Source organism: Thermobia domestica, chromosome 10, assembly GCF_964235325.1.
Source record: "Thermobia domestica chromosome 10, izTheDome1.hap1.1, whole genome shotgun sequence".
NCBI classification, from domain to species: domain Eukaryota; kingdom Metazoa; phylum Arthropoda; class Insecta; order Zygentoma; family Lepismatidae; genus Thermobia; species Thermobia domestica.
In genome coordinates, this window is record NC_137463.1 from 210160992 (window position 1) to 210185909 (window position 24918).

A 24918-nucleotide genomic window follows, 5' to 3' on the forward strand; every position below is an offset into this window, starting at 1 on the left:
CGCAAGAATACTTTACTCAGGAAAATAATTAAGACAATAATATAAAAATATATTTTAAATATAGAAAATGAGCATAAGCATTTTTGGAACTTAAGATTAAACTTTTCTTAACTTCTTAATAAACACACACCATTCTTAAAAATATCCAGAAATTATGATAATCCTGCTCCGGGGGATTTTGAATACACGGAGGGTGAAAGTAGCAAAAATACTGGTAAGCCACGGTGAACATGATCAGAGATATTTGCGGGGGAATATTCCTCCTGAACAACCCCCTGAAATCACCACTGATTTGACTAACATTTATTTTACTGAAAGGCTAAAGGGGGAGTTTGCGCCCAAAGCATCAACATATCTGATTGCGGCAATGTGTGAACTAGTGGCCATTAACCCTTTCAAGTTTTTTGGTCGTTTTCGACCGATATTGTAGTGGCTTAAAGATTCGATTAGAGAACTAAGAATGTGTTCCGTTTTTTTTTATATATATATAATTATTTTCCAAGAGAGGAGGCATTCAACAAAGCCTTGGAAGGGTCTATACGCTTCCGAGCGTCAGAACGTAGGCGGGTATGACGTCATAAATTTACAAATTCCTTTTTTTTTTTTTTTTTTACTGAGGTCTAACTTCAACATTTTTTGTTGAGCTTTTCTTTAAACCTAAAATCCTAACATTTTCCATAAACAATCAGTGGACCCATTAGTTTTTATGAGAATTTTTTTGGATCTCTTCGTCAACATAGAAGAGGAACAAAAGGGTAAAAAAAAAGGGATATTTTTGACCAAAAATCCCACTTTCGCGATTTTTGCTACGCTCGGCTACATGATAGGGACATTTGAGTGTACTTTCTGAAAACCTACTCGATTCTGAAGAGAACAAGTATGAATCATCATCCTACGATAATTAGGGACATGTCAGAAAATTTTTGAAGTTTGTATAGTATCCTTGGGAAATTTCGGAAATATTCGCAGAAGAGGAAAATATTTTTCCCGCCCTTGTTATTGAAGATAGGAGATTGGTATTTGGCACAAGTAATTAGTACCATAAGTAATATTTTAAAAGTGATTTCCAGATCTCTATATTAACGCAGAGCCGCGCCAGAGGGCACCAAAACGGGGAAAAAGGGATTTTTCTGCAGGAATCCCTATTTTCCTCACTTGTAATCTCCTAAGGAACATCCTAGGGACATGCGGGTGATATCATCTAAATACCTACTCTATTCTAAAGAGAACGACGTATGTATCATGATCCTACGATAATTAGGGACGTGTCAGGAAATTTTTGAAATTTGTATAGTATCCTTGGAAAATTTCGGAAATGTTCGCAGAAGAGGAAAATATCCCCCCCCTTAGTATTAAAGATAGGAGATTGGCATTTGGTACAAGTAATTACTACCATAAGTAATATTTTTAAAGTTATTTCCAGATCTCTATGTTAACCCAGGGCCGCGCCAGAGAGCCCAAAAACGGGGAAAAAGGGATTTTTCTGCAAAAAGCACTATTTTCCTTACTTGTAACCTCCTTAGGAACGTCCTAGGGACATGAGGGTAATACAATCTGGACGCCTGCTCTATTCTAAAGAGAATGACGTATGAATCGTGATCCTACGATAATTAGGGACGGGTCAAGAAATTTTTGAAATTTATATAGTATATTTGGGAAATTCCGGAAATATTCTCAGAAGAGGAAAATATTTTTCTCGTCCTTAGTATTGAAGATAAAAGATTGGTATTTGGCACAAGTAATTAGTACACTACGTAGTATTTTAGAAAGTGATTTCCAGATCTGTATGTTTACCCAGGGCTGCACCAGAGGGCCCCAAAACGGGAAAAAGGGATCTTTCAGCAAAAAATCCCTATTTTACTCAATTTTCCCCCCTTAGGAACGTCCGAGGGACATAAGGGCAATACAATCTGGACGCCCGCTCTATTCTGAAGAAAATGGTGTATGAATCGTGATCCTACGATAATTAAGGACGTGTCAAGAAATTTTTGAAATTCATATAGGGTATTCTGGGACATTCTGGGAATATTCGCGGAAGAGGAAAATATTTTTCCCGTCCTTAGTGTTAAAGATAGGAGATTGGTATTTGGCACAAGTAATTAGTACACTACGTAGTATTTTAGAAAGTAATTTCCAGATCTGTATGTTTACCCAGGGCCGCGCCAGAGGGCTCCGCACCGGGAAAAATGTATTTTTTCAGCAAAAATCAGTATTTTCCTCAATATTTCCTTCCTTAGTGATGTCCTAGGGGCATTCGGGTAATACCATCCGAAAGGCTACTCCATTCTGAACAAAACGATGTATGAACCATAATTTTACGGTCATTAGGGACGTGTCAGAATTCTTTTAAAATTTGTAGGGTGAATTTTAGGGAATTTTTGGGAGTATTTTTATGCTCTCTCAACATGGGTAAAAAAATTTCCCGCCCTTACTATTCAAGACAGGAAATTCGAATTTGTCACAAGTAATTAGTACACAACGTAGTATTTTTCGTAGTTTGTGTGCAGACCCGGTAGAGCCTCAGGGGGCCCCAAACTTGAAGAAGTTGTTTTGGGCAAAAAATCCCGATTTTCCCTCAAATAATTCCCTTCTGGTACATCATAGGGACATGCAAGTGGTACCGTTTGAAAGGCTGTTCCATTCTGAGACAAACGAGGTATGAACCATGATCCTAGAGTAAATAGGGATGACTGTCGCTGCTTATCTGAGACTCAAGAAAAACGCCGAAAAAGGCAAGAATTTAAAAGGGTTAACAGAAAGCAAACACGATAGAAGATAACACATTTGGCTTAGCTACAACATTTTAGCAACACCGTACGTGATTAATATGGTTGAGGTGTTGGGCGTATACTATATCGTATAAAGAGCAAATTACCCTATTTGTACGTTTAAGACAGTATGTCTGACAGCAAATAACAAACAAGAGATAAAATTCAGGAAGAAATTGAACTTCCTCTGTGTGTGTGTGTGTGTGTGTGTCGGACGAAAAAGCAATCCCTTTCTGTACGCTTTCCTTTCTCCTCACAAATACAACTTTGCAATAACTTATCAGATGAAAAAAAAAAAAAAAAGTTGTTTGACTAGTTTGGCTGCAAAGAATCATTGAAGAGGTGAAGAAACCGAATTGCCCATCACTACTTTTGATAATACCTGAAACTTCGATAATACTCGAAATTTCGATACTACCCGAAACTTCGATAATACTCGAAATGTCGATAATACCCGAAACTTCGATAATACTCGAAATGTCGATAATACCCGAACTTTCGATAATACCGGAAGCTTCGATAATACTCGAAATTTCGATAATACCCGAAACTTCGATAATACTCGAAATTTCGATAATACCCGAAACTTCGATAATTTCAAATACTCGAACGGTTTCGAGTAACCGATGACAATTCGATAAATTTTCACTCTCGAAGTTCGATAGGTCCTCAGCCTTATCGAACACCTCTAGTTTGAACAGTATTCCACCATCACTGACAATTCATCGCCTCGATTTAGGAGGTTCCATCCATTACAATCTTCTACTAACCTTTTAGATTTGACGTAAGAATTGTTTCATTTGATTTAATACCAATACTCGTAATAAGACTTGCTCCCTTTAATATAGTCATTAATCGTAGTAAAAATTGCTCCTTTATTTTAATCATAAATCGTTGTAAGAATCATCATCATAGGTATTATGACATTATTGGCAGGTCACTTGCCGCAACTGAGAAGATTCAATGCTCCACGATCTTCAGTTAACCTTTTCGTCTTCCCGTACGATTTTTCTATTTTGATAACGTCCATCAATTTTAGTCTTCTTCGTCCCTTTCTCTCTTTACGCCTACCGTACCCTTTAGCGTGTCTTTCATGATACAGTTCCTTCTTATTCAATGTCTTAGCCAGTTTCTCTCCCTCTTCTTAATGATATCTAGAATTCCTCTCTTCTCCCCCATCATTTCTAACACCCTTTTATTCATTTTTCGCTGGAACCAACTAATTCTCTCCATTCTTCTCCACACCTACATTTCGCAAGCCTCCAGTCGCTTTTCGTCATTTTTGCGTAATGTCGGTCCATGTTTCTGGCTCATACAGTACAATACCACGTATGAAGCATTTTATGAGTTTTTCTCACTTTTTATTTCGAATTTATCGTAGAATTGGTGACTTTAATTTACCCCATTAATCGTAGTAAGAATTACGCTCTTCAATATGATCATTAAGAACCTGAATTGCAAAACATCCCAAGTCCACCGGAGTGATTTTAGAAGAAAGACAAGATGATTATACTTGGCATGCTACTCTGTTTAGCTAAAATTATTTTGTATTTTTTAAAGAAAAGGTTTTGATTTACGTATTATGCAAGTGAATAACCCTTAAAACCTAAATGCTAACAAAAAACAAGAAACAAAAAATACAAAGAAAAAGAGTGGTCTTAGGATGTTATGCAATTCAGGTCTTCATATTGTAGTAGAAATTGCTCCCACTAACATGGTCATTAATTTTCGTAAGAATTGCTCTCTACAATTTAATCCATTATTTGTAGTAAGAATTATTCCCTTTAATATGGTTGTTAACCGTAGTAAGAATTGTTCCCTTTAACATAATCCGTTAATCGTAGTAAGAATTGGTTCATTTAACATTATCATTAATCGTTGTAAGAATTGTTCTGTTTAATCTATTAATCGTAATGTGAATTGTTCCCTTTATCACAAGAAGCAACACAATTCCATCTGTACTATTAGAAGCACCAAAGGAGTCATTTTGATTTCTTTTTAACTAAATGATGAATCCATACTATTTTACTAACTGTGCTTTTATTTATTTCTGTTATTTAGGTTTTCGTTCAGTCAATTGTTAATTTCGTAGTTATTACAATATTTGTATTTTATTATACTTTTGTTTTTGTAATTATTAATATAAGTATTTGCTATTTTAGCGTTGAACACTATAACGGTACGATGTACAAGTTTTTCATTACTGCCTATTATCTTGTAAAATTACAATTTCTACGTTCAGTTTTCATCTAACATAACATATGATGAAATCATATAACAACATTTCATTTCTCATTAGACATATAGTCATTAAATGAAGTATACTTAACATCACGATTTCTCGGTCAAGTACGTTCAAGTTTAAACATTATATATTCTTTATTGTATAAGAAATGTCTATTCCTGGCACTTTGAACGAACTAATTTCTCTTTTGGCAGTTTTTGTACACGATCCACACACACATATACACTTTTTATAGTGGAAGTATTTACTTTGTGCTTGCCATTATACACTCAGCAATTTGACGTTTCTTTTGCTTCATTGTTAGCTGCACTTCAGGCACTGCGTGTCTTATCTTTCCATCCAGTTTTCACTCCCTTAATTCCTTCCCTAACGTCAAAAAAAAACGATGTCAATAACTATCTTGGAAACCATAAATTCATTTATAGTTCCCAAATCCACTGTTCCATAGTATTTATGCGTGGGTTTTCTTGGAGTTTTCCTGTTTCCTCCCACTTTATTCATTCCACCATTTCATTCATTGCTCATCATCTCCGTCTCCTTTAACCTAGCCGGCATTAGCATGGTACGTAAAACTGAAACTTTTTTTTCGTTCCATGGTATGAGTGAAAAATTGTGACTCCCAATTCTTTGACTACAAATCTTTTAATGCTAGTGCCTTTCATTCCTAAGTCTTCCTATGAAACCACCCAAATTTTCAAAAGAAACTGAGAAGTTTCGATTTTTCTAAACTCATTGAGCTTCGACCTCGGAGTGTTTCTTTGTATCATCAAAAACATTCATGTTCTGTAAGTATGCAGGCACTTGAAAGCATATCACCAGTGTTTCGAATAGCGCATGGAATTAGACTCGGAGACTTAAGTTTAGCTCTTCCGCAAAAATATACACACTTATATTGTTCAATCTGGAAACAGTCTGATGTCTTGGTGTCTCCATGTTTCCCACTTTATATCAATTATTACTACAACAATTAGTAGATTTTTCATAGTTCACAGAGATCCTTCTTCCTTTGATAATTCATCAATACCTTTGTCATAATTGTTTGATTAATCGTTACTTGTATCATTAAATTCTTCTTCAGTCGTAATTCCTTATCTGTAGTTCTACCACAACTTATTTTCTGACGTAAATTGTATTTCAGCATTCATGTTTGACCTGAATATTTCGGCGAAAACATAATCATATAACTTCATACACTGAATCTTAAGAATATGTAATGACAAAAGGCACAGATCTAGTTAGGAATTATTTAAAACACTGAAAATGTTACAATTTGTGATTAGTGGAAATAAAAGGTACTATTTCTACAAGGAGTCAAAATTACCTCTGTGATGTTTCTAGGTAAAACTAAAAAAAATCTAATTAACGAAAAGAGTGATCAAGTCTATGAATACAGTGAAAAGTAAATATTTTTGAAATAAAGAAATGTCATGACATTCAGTGCCAATACATTCAAAGTTTTTCGAAATATGAAAAATTAATTTTCCAACGGGTCAAAATAACCCTTATGATGACTCTAGTGTGCTCATTAATATTGTGGTAGGAATTACTCCTTTAATTTTTATTATTAACTGTCGTAAGAATTTCTCCCTTTAGTTTAACCCGTTAATTGTTATAAGAATTCCTCTCTTTAACATGGTCATTAATGTTACGTTAGTAGAAATTGCTCCCACTAACATGGCTAGTAATCGTAATAAGAAGCAGCTTCAATCCAATTCATTAATCTTGGTAAGAATTTTTTCCTTTAATATGGCCATTAATCATAGTAAGAATTACCCTCTTTTATTTAGTCCATTAATCATAGTAAGAACTGTTCTATTTAATTTAATCCAATAATTGTAATATGAATTGCTCCCTTTAACATAGTCATTAATCATAGTAAGAATTGCTCCTTTAATTTAGTCATTAATTTTCGTAAGAACTACTTCCTTTAATTGCACCTACTCTTCGTAGTAAGAACTACCCCCTTCAATATAGTCATTAATATTATTAGAATTGTTCCGTTTAGCATTGTCCTTAGTCGCAGTAAGAATTGCTTTCTTCAATTTAATTCATTAATCGTGGTAAGAATCGCTACCCTTAAGAGTCTTCACCCCGGCGAAATTAAAATACCGCTAATTTTACAGTAATTATGTGATATCTTCAAATAGATAAAAGATAATTGAAATATGGAACAAGAGCGCCCTAGACAATATTATTTTGCGTGAGAGACCGTTATCGCAAGTCACCTAGTGGCTTTCCGTTTTCAGCTGCTTAGAAACGCGAAAATAAATGCTGATTTTCAAAATGGCTCAAAATCGAAAGCAGATAAGTGAGTCGTGATAATGGTTTCTTATGTAAAATAATATTGTCTAGGGCGCTCTTGTTCCACATTTCGATTATCTTTTATCTATTTGAAGATATCACATAATTACCGTAAAATTAGCGGTATTTGAATTTCGCCGGGATGAAGACTCTTAACATTGCATTAATCGTAGTAAGAATTGCTCCTCTTAACATTGTCATTAATTGCAATAAGAATTGTAATATTTCTTTTAATTCCTTAATTATAGTAAGAATTATACTCTTTAGTTTAATCTATTAATCGTAGTATTCTCCTTCCTCTTTTACTTTCCACCATCCGTTCTACTAAAACGCAAGTACGGTCGTGGCAAGTAACCTGACCATAATGACAGAATGCCTATAATTTTGATACATTCTATCACATACCGCAGAAGACTTTTTTGCTCAATGTTTTGATCCATTTCGTTTCTGCTTTCTAACTATTATTAGTACATGATCCTCTTTCCCCAGCTTTAGCTAATACTTTCTAATTGGTTTTGCATTCTCCTCAACTAATTTTCTCCTTTCTTTTCAAGGCCAACGTTTGGAACTCTTTCAGTCGTTTCTTCTACGGTGTTCACTTTCCTCAGCCATAGGTAAGTACTTTCCAATAAAACATTTAATGACTTCGTAACTCTTTGGTATAGTAACACAAAATAAACTTTCTTTCGTAAAGGTTTCATTTTCGTTTCTTATACTCCATTTTATTATCCATTCTCATTTCAGTTTTTAACCAGCAGATACATAATGCTGATCACATGTTCTACGTTTTGCTTTTCAACTTCCACATTTGGAACAGTTCTTCTCGTCAGGGCAACTACAAATTTCTCATTTTTAGGGTTTATTTTCACTCCTGATTCTTGATAACTTTTCCTGAAACTTTTATTACTAGAATGAAGAACAGAATATAACTTACGGTGTTCATTTAGTATTGTAAGTTAGTAATATGTATCCTCTTAAAACCTGATGGTCAATATATCGATCACTAGAATTTCCCGTTTGAAAGTACTGAGGTATGTAATAACGATATAAGTGACAGTACAATTACCAATGGAAAGAAATATCAATGTGTATACCATATGGTGTTAATGAACTATACCGACAAACATTAAGAGCCCTCACATCAAAATTAGAAAAAACAGTTTATGTGGAGAAAAATGTATAACTTCGGAATTAGGGTCGACCAAAGCGTAAAAATGTAAATCATAACACACGTTATTCCAAATACGCGGTGCTAGCGACATTCTAACATTTTCGATTTCTTACTGAAGCATTCCGTGTTCACTGCTCTCAAGGCTTAATTTTGCCTCTATCAGAACATATATAACTCTAATTCTAATGGGAACTTATCTGGAATTATGTCCTATAGGAATTTCTTGCGCACCCATTGTACATTGCTAAAATATACATTTTTGGACGACGTATCTGTAAATTTCTTTACGGTTATATGAACCTTCAACGTATTATTTCGACAGTTTTGATATGTCTTAGCTCTGAAACTACGTAACTTTACCCCCAATTCCATATTAATTTTTTTGCTTATTTTGATGTAGGAAATCACCTTTTAAAGATGTTCAGGATAGTTCAATAATTAGTCAGCGATGATAAAGAAGGAAATTTGTATCGAACTCCCTGGTCTAAAACTGACTATAGATGCACAATAATTCCCAAGCCAGGTGTTCAGCACGCCAGGAGAGAGATTGACGTTAATCCCGATGTTCCTCCGGCGACCTCCGAACAGATTTGGGTTTATATATAATAGAGTACTGCAATCTGAAATATTGCATTGTTAACTGCTAAAGGACAGAAAGATACAACAATGACTAAAAAAATATCGTTTCATTGGAATTAATATACGTGTAAATATTAATTTCAAATCCAAACAAGATGATCATATATAAATGTAGGACTTGTAAATTTAAGATTAGCGTTAGAGCGAGAATAAGTAAATAAATAAAAATACAAAGCTCTGTTGTAATTAAATGAGTAGGGTTCTCATCTTTGGTGCGAGAAACTCTGCCTTGATTTTGACTGTGAGCATATATGGTTCGAATTTTACGTTAAATTGTAGATTTACATCAGTACTGAAACAGAACATTGGATAAACAAAGGCAACTAAGCGCATATATGTATACCCTTGCCTAGATACCAAGATATTATTTAGTCTGCAATCAATATCGTTAGCTTCCTGTAGACGCTACTGATTCAATGATATGGCTTCACGATGCTGGACTGAGAAAAAGGGAGTGATGGATACCACAGTCACTTGACCTAAATGTCTGATATTTGCCATATGGGTATTGCTAAACTTAAAATATATGCTGTAAATCTCTGAGAAGTGGATGTTCTTCAGTCGATACGCGCTCTACAGACGCTGTGGATATTCACGTATTACAGAGAATTAAAAACAGCATGGTGGAATATTTAAGAAATTATCTTGTAAATGGCAGGGGATTTTCAGTACATTTTGCATTAAGTCAATGTGTTTATCAGTTTCTCTTGTTTAAATTTTTCTTGTCATCCTGTACTTCATAATACAGCACTGCGTACAAGGTGAAAGGCATAAAAAGAAAACAAAAACGTTGTTTATACTTCTACATCTAAATACATCCAGACAATGAGAAAAAAAGAGGGCACATAATGCTTTGTAAAATACCGAAAAAGACGAAGTGAGACAGAAAATAAATTGTGGCAGTGATGATGAAATAAAAGGCAGCGAATGGCAAATTACTCTGCTTTGCGTGACTGTCCATGCTTCTGTATGACAACCTAATGTTGTGGTCACAGTTCGTACATGTTTTTCACGGATGACGGGAAGTTATTTTGGAAGTGAGTAATGGGAACTAACAACAGGAAGAGAGAGAGAGAGAGAGAGTGAGAGAGAGAGAGAGAGAAATAAACCCCAGAAAAAAGAACCACTGAACTAATATTTAAAACCCTCTCCACCTGTTTGACTTCCCGTTGTTTTCCACCCTGTCATTTATTTTTGTATGAAAATAGCACAGGCGTTAATTTCGTTGAGAATTCACTTCAATCCACTCTCTCTCTCTCTGTTTTTCAGCAGAAATTCTGATTTGTTCATGTTGTGATATGACTATTTTAGTGAATAAAACACAGAATTGGATGAATTTAAATGTATTCATTCATTCTGTGAAGTTAATTAGTTAGGCTCAGTTTTGGTTTCCTTAGGAAAAAAATGTTTTATTGGTACAGTTAGTGCACGAAGACTTGGTTAGCTTCCCGGCTAAGACACAAAACGTTTGAAATTGACCAACAATCGTAAGGCGGTTGGGAAATTGCTAGAATTTCTTCTCCATCTGGACCTAGCGCTTTCAACACTAGGACTGGATCATGTTCGTGTCATAAACAGAGGATATAATTACATGTCTTTCTTATAAAGTAAGATATGATTTTGCTTATCAGGAAACATTGTGCTGACAGAAAGGGGTTTTATATCATAGCCTACACGAACCATTGGGTTCCTGCAGTGCACATGGGGTATCAACAGTAAGCTGAAGGAAGCAGGGCTGGGATTGTAACCTTTTCGTAGTTCCCAGAGACTCCCAATGTGTTGGACTCTGCTGGCGCTCATACCTTGTAATTCGGTACCCGGTCGTATGGGAATCCTTGCTCTTGCATTAGGAGAGATGCGTCTTTTGGGAAGTACAGTTTGAGAAACATATATTTTTAATTAAGTATATACTAATATACTAATGAGAAAAGTGAAATTCGTAAATCGGTTGGTAATCTTGATCCAAAAATCAAAATCTGGAATGACGCTACTGCATTGAGAGGATATAATATTGCCTTAACACTCCGGCAGCAAAGATGTCGGTAGACTCCAACTAGTTAGGACAGTTCTCTCCATGCAATGGGTATAATCCATTACCCTTCTTTGGAATGGTTAGTAATTGCCCTAGGTCTCCTTTGAGCAATGGTAGCGAGCTCGCTATGGATCATGCCAACCAGTGATTGACCGGTAGAAGAACTTGTCTTACGCGTTTCACGTGTATTTTCTAATTATCCGTTTCACATGGGTAGCGGCATGAGCATAATCTTTTAAGGTGCTCACTGTATTAAAGTCTGAGGTCAATCCAAGGGAGATGCTTTGAATCCTCTCATCACCTAAACCAATGGATTGAGATTTAAGAGGTAGCTAACCTAGCAATAGAAAACGAGAAAAATGCAGATGAATGACCGATGTGTTGAGGTCCGATTCCAGGTCACTCCATATAATCACATGCTCGCTACCATTAGAGAAAACTGACTTCCTAAAGTAAGAAAGTCTTTCGTGACTAACGATAACATATTTCACAAGCCGCTATCACTTTAATCATTATTCTCCAGCGAGATGGTATCTTTCCGCAAACATGCCATTAAATGTGTAAAAAAAATGAAACTACACATTTTACGAAGGCTCATTAAACACATGGAACTAGCCACCAAACCTCCAAAGATCATGTTATGAAATGAAAAGATTTATAAAAGTAGTACCAAATAGTTTTAGTACAAGAATCTTGATATTGTTGAAAATGTATTTTTTTTATTACTTGCTAGTTTTATTAAACTTTATTAATATTGCTGAATTTTAAGAAGTTTGTTAGTTTAGCATCCAAAATTCCTTATGTATTTACCGTTTATTTGTTTGTCCGTTTGGGAGACAATACAATCTTAAGAACTACTTGATGGGTCACCGTAAATTTTAGCCAGGAGGTAGAGGATCAAAAGATAGGAACTGCGTATGTTGATCGAGGTGATCTATCCACTAGATGAAGTAGAAATTAACCATTTCCAACTTTAACATTGATCGCTATAGAGACAAAATGGAAGTAGATAGCAAGAAACTGTTTCCTGCAATCGATCAAGCGTCCCAAGCTTCCTACTGAAACCGAAAGCATTACAAATCTACTACAACGTATGGTTTCAGTATTCATATACATAGATCCAAGACGATAAGAGACAACGAGGATCAGTTATCTGGAATAAAGGTGTCCAAACTCATGAGGTCGGCGCTCACGTGTTCGGAACTCACGCTCACTCGATCTCAATCTCACGAAGTGAGCGTGAGGTGAAATTGGTGATGTGAGCGTGATGTTGAGTGAGCGTGAGGTCAGGCTGCTGATGTGAGCGTGAGGTCGAAATGAGTTTGTGAGCGTGAGGTTGAGTGAGATTAGGTTAAAGTGGTCACCTCTGATCTGGAATCGGTTTATCGTTCCAAGAATATGTATATCATTTTCTCTCTTAAGCCTCTATTTAACCTTGAAGTAGAATAAGTCATCCACTTCGGTTTTAACATTGACCGCAATAAAGCAAAAAAAAAAAAAAAAAAAATTAATAGCGAGAAACGATTAAGCGTCCTATTCCATATGAAGGAAGAAATTGTTAGATATTGGTTTCAACCAATGTTATGCTTGCACAAGATTGAATAAAAGCTGGATTTTATGTTTACAAGATGAGGGTTATTAAAGTCCCGACGCTGTTACTCCCGACCTGGTCGCATCCATTTGTTTACCCTCACTGACCTGGAAGCACATGGAGGTAATAGTGTGTTGCAATTTACCGCACTTTCCTGAACTTATCCGATCAATAAACACCTGGGGAAGTACGTATTGTGCGTATGGTTCTTTTTTCTAGGCGTGGCAACAGCGTAGTGCTATCAAGGACATCAAGTCATCCAACAGGCGCACTGCCTCGTGCTTTAGGCAGTAGTAATACCAAGTTGAAGAACGGTTCACACAGCTACATGATTTCACTGAGCAATCATTACAAATGCTATAGGGAGTCCTTATAAGTGCCTACAATGTTTGCAGCAGACACAATCTATGTCTATCGCGATATTTATTTCTTGTATGTTATACACGATCAAACACAGCGAAGAACACATTTCTTTTAAAAATATAAGTAAATAAAACATAGAAGCATGATCGAAGTGCATGTAGATTGTATACCAAACATCGTATTGTATTATCAACACGCTACGTAACTCCCTCACTATCGTTCAAGTATTTAGTTTTGAATGTGTCCTATTGTAAGACTTATGGTATTGCGGTACCCTACGGTGGTACGCAAAGCGAACAAGGGAAAACAATAACTGCTAGATAAGTTCTAATATCAGTTAAGACTTAAATCTCAAAGAAAATCTTCGGTTACACTATAATTTCCATCTCTTTGCTTGTTCTGAACCGGAATAGATACGATTCTTTACCACTTATCACAGCATGTCTTTCACATGAATATTCACATTCAAGGCATATCAGTTTTGCAGAAATATTGTCAATCTGTATGCAATTATTTGGGAATGCAATAAGAAAATAAAACGAGAATGTATTGAAAGCAAACAATTTGATGTAATTTTTTTAAACTTTGTGACACATCATAAAATTGCACCCTAAACGCATTAAAAGGAAGAGCCAAGTTCTTCTATAGAATCTTCTCCAAATAATAACGACACATTACTAATACCACATTTATTGAAGCTTCTTACATATTACTAGAAATAACCACCCTTTCAAATCTAAACATCATTAATACGAATATATTTTTAAAAAGTGGATTTCCCAGCATATATTTTCCCTTATCCCAAAAAGTAGATATAAACAACACTTAGACTAGCACTTGATAACCAACATGCCTATTTCATCCTAACAATAATAGTACTATTAATGATCGCCAGTATTAGGCCCATTTGACATGGAATTAAATCTCTTAGCAGAAGTCCTATAATCCTATCGCGATTCAGCCGTGTTCTCAAAGATTGCAACCTTTAAATGCACTCATTTCCCAGCGTCATACAATGATAACATTTCGCACAGCGATACGAATCGGGTGACAATAGAATATTTTATTGTTACTTTTAAATATTTGTATATGTTTGTATATTTTTTCAAGTTATATCGATCTTTAAAATCAAGTGATCTAAAACTTTTCCTATGAAACCAGTTTTGCTGTTCAGTAAAGCAGGATTATATAATACATATTAGATTAACATTCAGAAGTTAGAAAAAAATGTTAAATCACGATCTTTCATTACAGATTTGATATGAAATAAAATAATTAAAAATATATCAGTGCTTTCTTTTAACAAACAAAGTAAAACAAATTATACTGAAAAGTAAAAAGGTATAAATATTGTTGAAACATGTTGCGTTTTTCAAAAACGCAAAGTAAAAATTAAAAATTATTCCGTTTTCAAAAGAAATTACTTTTAGAAAAAACATTTATGGATGATTAAGAAGAAAAGTATGAGAAGCATTCTCATATATATATATATATATATATATATATATATATATATATATATATATATATATATATATATATATATATATATATATATATATATATATATATATATATATATATATATATAGTCGCTTGATTTACACGAGAATAGAAGAATACCGGTATATCAATTAATTGCATATGAAACCGCTCCCCACACTTTTCGATTTAATCACGTATAAATAAAAATTATAGTAATTTTTTTGAAAACAATGATTGCTTTTAAGTACGACTTTTTTTGTTTTCCGTAAGATTATTTGCAACATTTCCTGGTTCGATTGCAGCACCGTGGTGTGCGACAAAGGCAAGGTACATTATGCAGAGAAAACAAATTGAAAGAAGAGAGAAAAATGCATCGACAAAAAAAACTATTATAATACTAGAGTCCGGATTTTATGTAATATTAACCCCCTAAATATGTACATAAATATGTAACAAAAATCGCTTAAAAATGTAAGAAATATGTAATATCATATAAGAATATGTAATATTACGTATATTACATATTTATGAAAATGTAATATTAACACGCGTATGAGTATGCAATATTTAAACGAATTATGAAAATAAAAAGGAAAATCTACTACACTTTATCCTGCTTAATGCAAGTCCCTCCAATGAAGTGAAATGCATGAACAGCTGAGACAGCCATACGTCACTGACGTGGCTTATTGCAGGATAATAAAAATCAGACGCGAATGAAGGAAGATGTGAATCGGCTAGAGAGAAACAGGAAAGCCCCGAAAAAAGCAATGTATACGGCATTTGAACATCAGAAATCTCATGTGGTGTGGTGTGGTCCCGTTTCAAATCCAGAACCTTTTGCACTAAATGCGCATCCGTCACCACGGCCCAATCTTGAAATAAATTATACGCAATATATAAATTTAAATACTAAAAGCAACTTAAGACGAAATGTATTGTTTTATATATATTTATTTCATGCATGGAAAAGCAGTTCTATATCTTTTAAACAATACCAGCTGAACTAAGATTGAAGAATATTTCCACTAATGAACATTTTTAATTTGAAATAAAGTGCTTACAAAAGATGTGCCTGTAGTTCAACTGTGTGTTGTTGCACAATGGGTTACAAGGTACATTTCCAAATGATCAGAAGTAAAATTTTGTCGGCGATCGGATAAAATATTCTTGTATGCAGAGAATGATCCTTCCACATCACATGAGGCAACAGGAGCGTATTTCAACAGGATGATGTAGTTGGGGGAAATATCTTCAGGAGGGTTCTTGTTTCACCACTGAGAATCTCACACACTGCCAATAGGCTGTCGTAACCCGGGTTTCTTCTCAGCACTGTATTTAGTTTCTTTCGAACTTTTTCTCCTACATCTCCACACACACATCTTGATGCAGTCTCTTTGCATCCTCTATGATTTCCATGGTTTCCGGAAGAGGTCGCCCAACAGTCTCTAGCTCTTTAATGCTTGTAGGTAGCCAACAAAAATTGCTGTATATGTATGCGATATCACACGCTACTTTTGAGTTATTAAACAGTTTCTGAGCAATGCCAACTGACACAGCAGACTCCGATGAAAATGAATGAACAACAGGCTTAATTTTTTGAAAATGTTCATTGTAGAAATGTACTGTTTGTATTCAAGTGCCCCATCGCGTTAGCACAGGCCCCTGAGGAAGTGGCACGTCTGGCAGTTGATCTCTGTAAACTTGAACATGTGTCGCCTTAACAAACATTTTTTCGTGGAAGAAACTAGTTGATTTACTTCGCAAAAATTGTCTCTCACCTTTTCAGCAACACGCTGAAGAGCATGGGCCATACAGGTGAAATGAATTAAGTGAGGGTAAAAAACTTTAAGTGCTCTATCCGCTTTTAACATGTACACTCATGTCCAAAATTATTATCGCATGTCTATAAGTATGTTTTTGTGCGAATATAATTTGATACCGAATTCGCCCCGTATTTCTTATGTTAATATATGTATAATCGGCAAAGACATGTATGTGGAAAATTTCATGTCAAAAGAGCAGTAAATAAGAATAATAAAACGAAAATAAAACTTTCTTGTTTAATTAGCAACATTTTGTTTTACTCATTCTAATTTTCGTATTTATAATTCTTTTCCTATGAAATTTACCACAAATATACATTTCCCGATTATACACATAGTATCAGTATTAAAAATACCCTGCAAAATCATTATCAAATTATGTTCTTACAAGAAGACAGTTATAGATATGCGACAATCATTTTGGACATGAGTGTACGCTGCACTGCGTATAGAGAACAAGGACTTATTCTTCCTGAACTCCTCCTGGCCACAACACTTTAAGACCATCGTTTACAAAGCGAGCAATCGTGGAATATTTCGTGCGTTCCAGCAATTTACTCGCAATAAGATATGATTTAGATGGAGCATCTTCACTTAGCTTTCCAATCACTAAATTTGCTACATAACGTCCCAAAATGTCTGTTGTTTTATCCACAGAAATCCAAATATATGAACTACCTATTTCTGCACTAATGGTATCTATAGCTTCCCTATAACAAACTTCGAGATAACACTTTTGAAGAGTGGATTCGTCAGGAATTCGACGTCCGCAGTACTTCTCCAGAAAAGCACGTTATTTTGGCACTTGAACTTTGTTCCAAGAAATGTTTGCTGCTATCATTGCTTGGCACAAATCTTTGAAAATCTCACTCATTGAAGTATCTTGATGCATTTGTGTCAAGAGTACTTTTTTTTTTTTTTTTTTTTTTTTTTGCAGTTCGCAAATTTTTATTTTTTGCATGGAGTGCACTTCGAACATGTTGTTTCAACTGAATTTCATTGAACATCCATTTTTTATCACATACTTGGTACAACACCACTTTACCATCCGTAGTAAACGCATCATCAATATTTACTCACGAACGCAATTTCGCGGATAAAGTTGAGGCAACCAAAGCCATTTCTAACTTCGATGGTCAATACAGAACAGGTGCGTTTTGCAACGGCAATACAAGAGTAAAGTCTTACTGCCATTTAGTTGAACAAGCGAAGTTCTTTGAAATCTTAGGTTATCTGCTATGATATTGCCATTGTCGCCAGCTTATTGGAACGAACTCTTGCAGTAAATTCCTGGATGCACACTAGCATACAGTTTTAACTTGAATTGCAAGATTTTCTTTCATCTCTTTTCCCGTCCCACCTCCGATAACAATCAAATAGACTTCATTTTAGGAATTTCCTGGCTAGTCGCCTGTCAGGCACGTGATCTGTCTTCTTCCAGAGTTGAGAATAAGGGCGCTGCTAATGTACCCCGGAGGGAGTATTCTTATATTTCTTTTGTTATCGGCGAAAATTCTGTGAAACATGGTTTGACAAATAAAATAAAGAGAGAGATATTTCTCTTTCGGTAAAGAAACGAAAAGATAAACATGACAGGATTGAATCTAGATGCAAGCCTTGCACAGTTGGAGAGTTTATTCTTTTTTATTTTAAATTAAAATTTCAGTAAACGCAAAATTTTAAGACAGTTTTATGTAAAAAAAATGTAGAAACCATAGAAATATGTCATATTGGTCAAAATATGTAAAAAGTATGTAATATGAAACTTGAGTTGAAGCACCCCAGAGGTGTGAATCACAAACATTTAAGGATTTGACGAACCTACATATGAAGGAAAAAATATGTAATTACATACAAATCGGGACATTAACCACAATACTCTTCACTAACTCACATTTCAATCCGGGAGCCATGATTGCCCTCTTCTCTAATATTTTTATCTATATATATAAAAGAGAACGTACAAATCCTTTGTTAGCTCATCACGCTAATACGGCTGAACCAATTTCTTTCATTTTTGGGGGGTTATTAAGATTTGGACCCTAGATGTTTTTTATCATATCACTTTAATTTTCAATTACCAGTGTCTTGAGATAATTGACCATTCAAGTGTCCATAACGTACAAATCCTTTGTTAGCTCATCATAGCTAAATCTAACCGTATTTATATGCAACCCACATGACCGTGTCACTCGGCGGGTTAACATAAATGACAGGCGATATAATGTTAACATTTACTGCAATCTTCTATGGTTTTTATCATATCACTTGAAAGCGAAAAAGTAAAAATTATCTAAGTAACAAAGTTTATTGCGTTCCGGGGTGACCCCAGCGAAGCGGGGTGAACGCTGCTAGTACATCATAAGATTATGGTAATCGGAGTGCTACAACGGGAATGCTTCACTGATTTTTGATGTCATAGGGTATTATTATTATTATTATTATTATTATTATTATTATTATTATTATTATTATTATTATTATTATTATTATTATTATTTACCTATTGGTGGCATATTTGCCACGAGAAATCATATAATAAATGCTTTCATGTAAAACAGGAAGGAATTAACATACTGTGATATTATTTATTTGTGTCATGAAAATTGAGTAAAGGCCGTCTGCTTGCATCAAAATAAACATACAGCCCTTCAAGTGAAAATCCCATGCAATATCTTATGTGGTATTTCGTGTGGGCATATTTCAGGTTATCTAAAGAAAAATATAAATATTAACCCTTTGAAGGTTGAAGTTCTGAATACATTTATTGTCATTTCGAAATAATATTATAAAGCCATATGTGTAGAATTTTGTTCGGTTCGATTACCTTTTTACATTTTTCTGGCAACATAACAATTCGGTCGCTATAGAATTTCTATGGGTTAAAAAGTTGTAACACGTGGCATTCCCATGGCTCTTAGAATCTAACTTAACACTTCATTGTGTTCTACAGGGGCCAAAACAAATAATAGTCTCATGGTTTCGCGTCTGGGCTGTACGTTGATGCATTAAACCCTCCTAATCAAGCTCTTACAATTTCTGACCGGTCGTTAAAGATATCTGTGGTCTGACTTTATAAGCATGGTGTACTGTACTCTTTCCATTGAACACTTCAAGCTATTTCTTTTGAATTGCTACGTACACTCGTGCTAATTGTCAACAGTACAAATGTGAGTCTATTGTTCTGCTCGCCACCTCATGATACAAGGTGGTGTTCCCATTTCACCAAGCGGACAGCATAACCATCCTAGGCATCAACGTGCGATTTGCCACCGACTGTAGAAATTCTCGCTTCAACCACGATCTTTTTTGCACATTGTTGGCTTTGGCTGTATACTTTTCATTACTTATGATCAACCGCATCAGAAGTGGCTCGAGTTCTTTATTTTTCAGTAGGGATTCACGATCGAGTTTTTGAGTCAGTTAATGTGGCTCCCGAACGTCAAGCTTCTGTTTGTGGCAAACTTTCTGCAAATGGTTTAACACTATTTAGTGATGAAGATTTTAGATCATCGGCGATGTCATGACAGCTTATATGCTGATCTTGTTTCACTTGAGCGAGCATATCATCCACTTTTGTTGTGATTGGTCGCCCACTGCGAGCAGCATTTGGACATCCACATTTCCAGAACAAAACCAGACAAACCATTTTTTGGCTGTTATGTTGTCCATAAACAATACAAATTTCTTTACGAGCCTGCGCAACATTTACGCTATTATCGAAATAAAATTGTAAAAATGTAGCCCTAGCTTGAGAAGGGTTCACTCATATTCGTGGGGCAATACTTCGTCAGATTATTAAAACTCCATCACTTTTTGTACACCTACTAGCTTGTAATGCCACCTGTCAACTGACGTTAGGCCTGAGCCGCTGCGACTCATATACCTTGAGATTTAAGACTAACTAAAATTAACTAACTCTATGGCCTATGGAACCCGGAGATTCAATGCCGCATTCACAAAGGCTCTCCACCGACTTCTATCCTTAGTAAATTGGATCCAGTTTCTACTTTGTATTCCTATTTCTGCGAGATCCATCTTAATATTATACTCCCATCTGCACCTAAGTCTTCCTAATGGTCGTTTTCCGGTTGGTCTTCCAATTAAGAGTTTGAAAGCGTTCCTACTTTCTTCCATCCTGGCTACATGACCTGCTCACCTGAGCCTCCTAGACTTAATGACCCTAACAATGTTGTTTAAACCGTATAAATTATGCAGTTCCTCATCATGAAGTTTCCGCCATTCCCCAATCCCGTTTCTCTTGGGTCCGAATATTTGTCTCAGGATCTTGTTCTGAAGTACTTTCAATCTATGTTCTTCCTTCTGAGTAAGCGACTATGTTGCGCAACCATACAGAACAACAGGCATGATTATCATTTTATATATTTTAAGCTTCAAATTCCTGGACAGAATTCGTGACGACAAGAGACTATGAAGAATAATAACATGAATTTCCTGCTTTTGGTCGACATTTAATTTCTACGTGAATATGGTTTTCACCTGTTCATATTGATCCTAGATATTTGAAAGTATCCACAATATCAAAAGTATTATTCGATATTTTAGCGCATCCGTCATTTGCAGTATTTCGATCCGGACGTACTTCCATGTATATAGGTTTTCTCTGCATTTACTTGTCTTGAGATTTAAGACACTGACGCAATTTCGGGCACAAAAGGGTTAATACGTTTTAGTAGGAATTTCAGTACCAAAGCTATGTGAGACTTGACCTTGCGGTCTACGAAGTAATCTAAATTACAATGCGTCGATTTCAAGACTTTTCCATTCGGGAATCGAACCGGGGATCACGTGTACCAACAGCACGCGTGTAAACCCACAGAGTTGTCATAAGGTAGTTATGAGCATGTGATCGTATGTTCAACACGTTAAAAGTTAATCTTCTGAGCACAGAATTTCTGGTAAAGCAATATCGAAGATCTACCAATACTACAAAGATTTCAAATATGGGTATATACCGATGTATTGGACGTACATAATACAACTAAAAGCTGCCTGGCTAACCACAACCCTTTTGCAGTGTGTCAATCAGGATATTAATTCTTAGTTAAGTAGATATAAGTTGGTATCACAAAATTTTGGCAGTTATTTTCTTTAGCTGTCTAACCATCAAGAAAAGTGGAAGAGTTTTGGTGCGATGGATTCATGAACCTTAAGAAAATAGAAGAATTGAACTCCCCGAAGAATGAACAAAACCTTCCGATTCTTGATATAGATCGGTGATTTATAAAGATAATAAAAAGAGAGAGAAAATAGTTACGTACTGTATTGTTTGTTGAAAGAATGTGCTGTTGAATATATAGAGAGAAAATACGAAAAAAATCTGGCAAACTTCCACGCTTTTTGGTCTTGGAGGCGTCAGTCCAGCATCGATCAATGAAACTTACGCTCTTCCACATCGTCATTGAATCTTTGGCTGCTTGTGAGATCCTCCATTCAAAATCCCCGCCTTTCCAAACGCAAACACACTTCTTTGTCACAGAGCCAAGAGTTTATCTATCGAGGGATACAACTGGATGTCATGAATCTTCACTGAATGGCCAGTACTTTGAAGTGTACCTCATTTTCTGTCTCTCTCACTTGTACGCTTTTTAAAAATAACTGTGCCTTATTTATTTATTTGATGATGTATCTTCTATAGTTTACGAAGCAAAAAAGATACTATGTCTCTTGCATGTTTAGACTTCATTAAATGGACCAACTGCTAGTGAGGTGTTTTACATTAGAGAGAGAGAGAAAGAGAGAGAGAGAGAGAGAGAGAGAGAGAGAAACAAAGGATGAATGAAGACAACCTGCTTGAAAGGATGTAACATGTTCATAACTTATTGCAAGTACTGGCTTCCTAGATATTTCATTACCTTGGCCTCTTTCCGCCTGGTGTAGAAAGTCGTTTAAAAAAGGAGAAATTGCAGCTCTAGAAATAGTGCTGCAGAAAAAACCTAGGTTTTCCAGATGTACGTTTTACCGTTTCTTAAGGTTTAAAGAAATCCTGAAATACACCTTCCGTCACAGTAAGCCCTCGACTTACGTACGTAATGGGTTTCGTAAACCTTTACTTAACATTGCGTAAGTCGAAATTGTAAATTACTTGAGTGTAACTTAAAAAAAACTGCAATTTTTGTTTTTACAGTATTATACAGTGTGTCTCAAAAGTTCCCTGACATAGGATAACTCTGTTATTATCAGAGTTGCAATAAAATGGAAGAGGGGAAACTCGTCTCCAAATATAATGTTTTCAATCTAAAGTGAAGGCATTTTTTTAATTGGGCGAGCCGTTTGGGCTGTACGCAACGTTACCATTTACCTGGGGCTGGGAGAAAGGAGGACAGGACAGGAGGTGGACAAAATTTGTAAGAGTATGGTGAATGGGGACATGTTTGAAATAGGGGCTGGCCATCGATACTTTAGCATAACAGACAGTAACTTCTTTCACTTATGTTGTGGATCCAGGTAAATGACAACATGTCATTTTCATTTAACATTGGGCACATAAAGAGTGTACAGCCAAGATGGATCGTCCGATTTAAAAAAAATCCCTAACTTTAGATTGAAAACTTCATATTTGGTTTCCCCTCTTACATTTTGTTGTAGCTCTGATAATAACAGAGTTACCCTTGTCAGGGGACTTTTGAGGCACCCTGTATATGAGACATATCACACACGAGATATAATCTATAAAAGATGAAAAATATACAATAGCATCAACATAACATGCTATTTGGCATACAGCTAGCTATATTTTAATTTTCGAGATTTATTGGGTAACTGCAAACTGATGTAAGTTACGTATTGCGTAAGTCGTGGGAGAGGTTATTGTGTTCTAAATGCTCTTGAGTTTTTTCGAATTTAAGTTGACATTACACAATGCTGCAGAATGATCTTTCGCTTTTTGATCTGATGCTTTTTATAGCTTCTGATGGAGTTCTTTTGTAGCAAAATTTAGGAACCTCTGGAACATTCACTTCCAGCGTTAATTTCAGGCGGCCCGTAAATACTTCCTGACGCTACGAAATCCTCCACGATAATTCTCAGATTGTACCCAACCTGGATTCCCAGTATTTTTACAGTACTACTTTCACCCTTATGGAAACAAATAGCTGAGTCGAGCGGAGAACGAATGAGGGGGGTGTTAGAAATGGTGAGGAAGAAAAGAACAATTTTAGATGTTATTAAGAAGAGGAAGAAAAACTGGTTGGAACATTGGCTAAGAAAAAACTGCATCATGAGAGACGTGCTAGAGAGTATGGTGGTAGGAAAGAGAGGGAGAGGGCGAAGGGGGCTACAATTAATGGATGATATCAAAACAGTAAAATCGTACGTGAAGACGAAGAGGTGAGTACCAAGTGCCTGGCAATAGTGTCAGAATATTTATTATTATTATTATTATTATTATTATTATTATTATTATTATTATTATTATTATTATTATTATTATTATTATTATTATTATTATTATTATTATTATTATTATTATGTTTGTTCAGTCTCTCTCCTGAGGAAAATCTTCTAAAATCCTCACTGTTTATTTTATTCTGTCTGTGCACAATATCCACGCCCATTTGGCCTATTCCCGCTTCGTCTACTGACTTAATTACCAATTTATTTCATTACCTCCATCGTATACGTCTCTGTAGACAGAACGATTATTCTCGTTTTGCCTATTCTCGTGTCACCTATGCTCAATCGACAAGGGATATTTAATGTCTGAGAGAACTTTCTTACAAAGATTCAATGAAGATATTCATTTCTCCACGTAAAGAACAGCTCTGACGTGATTAACCATGATTCTGGCAAATCATATGCTACTAACAGTTTCATAAATGCATACTTCAAGAATCGCTCTCGTTCATCAGCAATTAATTCCTCGAAATTTTAAGTTTACTTCTCAGATACGTTTGCTAGCAAAAACAATCATTTTAAAAAGATTCATTAGAAATTCACTTTTCAACGTGAACAGAAGCAGGGATAAGTAGGGGAAGTAATATTAATTAGACTTGCATTAAGATTAACTGATAAGATATTGACTCCACGTCAATATGTGTAATCACGTCTGATATAGGTTCATACGGAATGTTAGACTAGAAGTTGACGGCCAATTATCCATTGCGCAATATAGTATCATACTTTAGCATCAAGAGTTTATATTACAACACTCAAGGATGCAGATGATATACAAGTATATAAGTTTGATCATTTAGTGTTGACCAATGTGATTTGGCGCAGATTGACAAATGCACAATTTATAACAAATGATTCGCAGCGTATATTGTCAAAGAAGTTTAAGCACAACAGTAACAATAGTGTAGGGCTGGGATCAGTCATGTAATACCGTCAAGGGAACTTTGTGGTGAACAAACACCGTGTGCGTGGGTTTTTTCCCGTTTCCTCCCACTTTCTTCATTCCACCCTTTCATTCATTACTCACTATCACCGTCTCCTTTAGCCTAACCAGCATAACCGTGGGACGTAAAACTCAAAG

General features: G+C 35.4%; 1 protein-coding gene across 3 annotated transcripts in view; it reads left to right on the forward strand.

Moving 5' to 3' along the window:
- LOC145662967 (suppressor of lurcher protein 1-like) overlaps positions 1 to 24918 on the forward strand; it is a 392235-nt gene that overhangs the window by 108588 nt on the left and 258729 nt on the right. For 2 of the 3 annotated variants that reach the window (XM_081729046.1, XM_081729048.1), the window contains exon 2: positions 7869 to 7928. The exons of the other annotated variant lie outside the window; for it this stretch is intronic. The gene's annotated coding sequence lies outside the window, so the exon portion shown is untranslated. The remainder of the gene's footprint in view (positions 1 to 7868; positions 7929 to 24918) is intronic. 3 annotated transcript variants of the gene reach the window in all.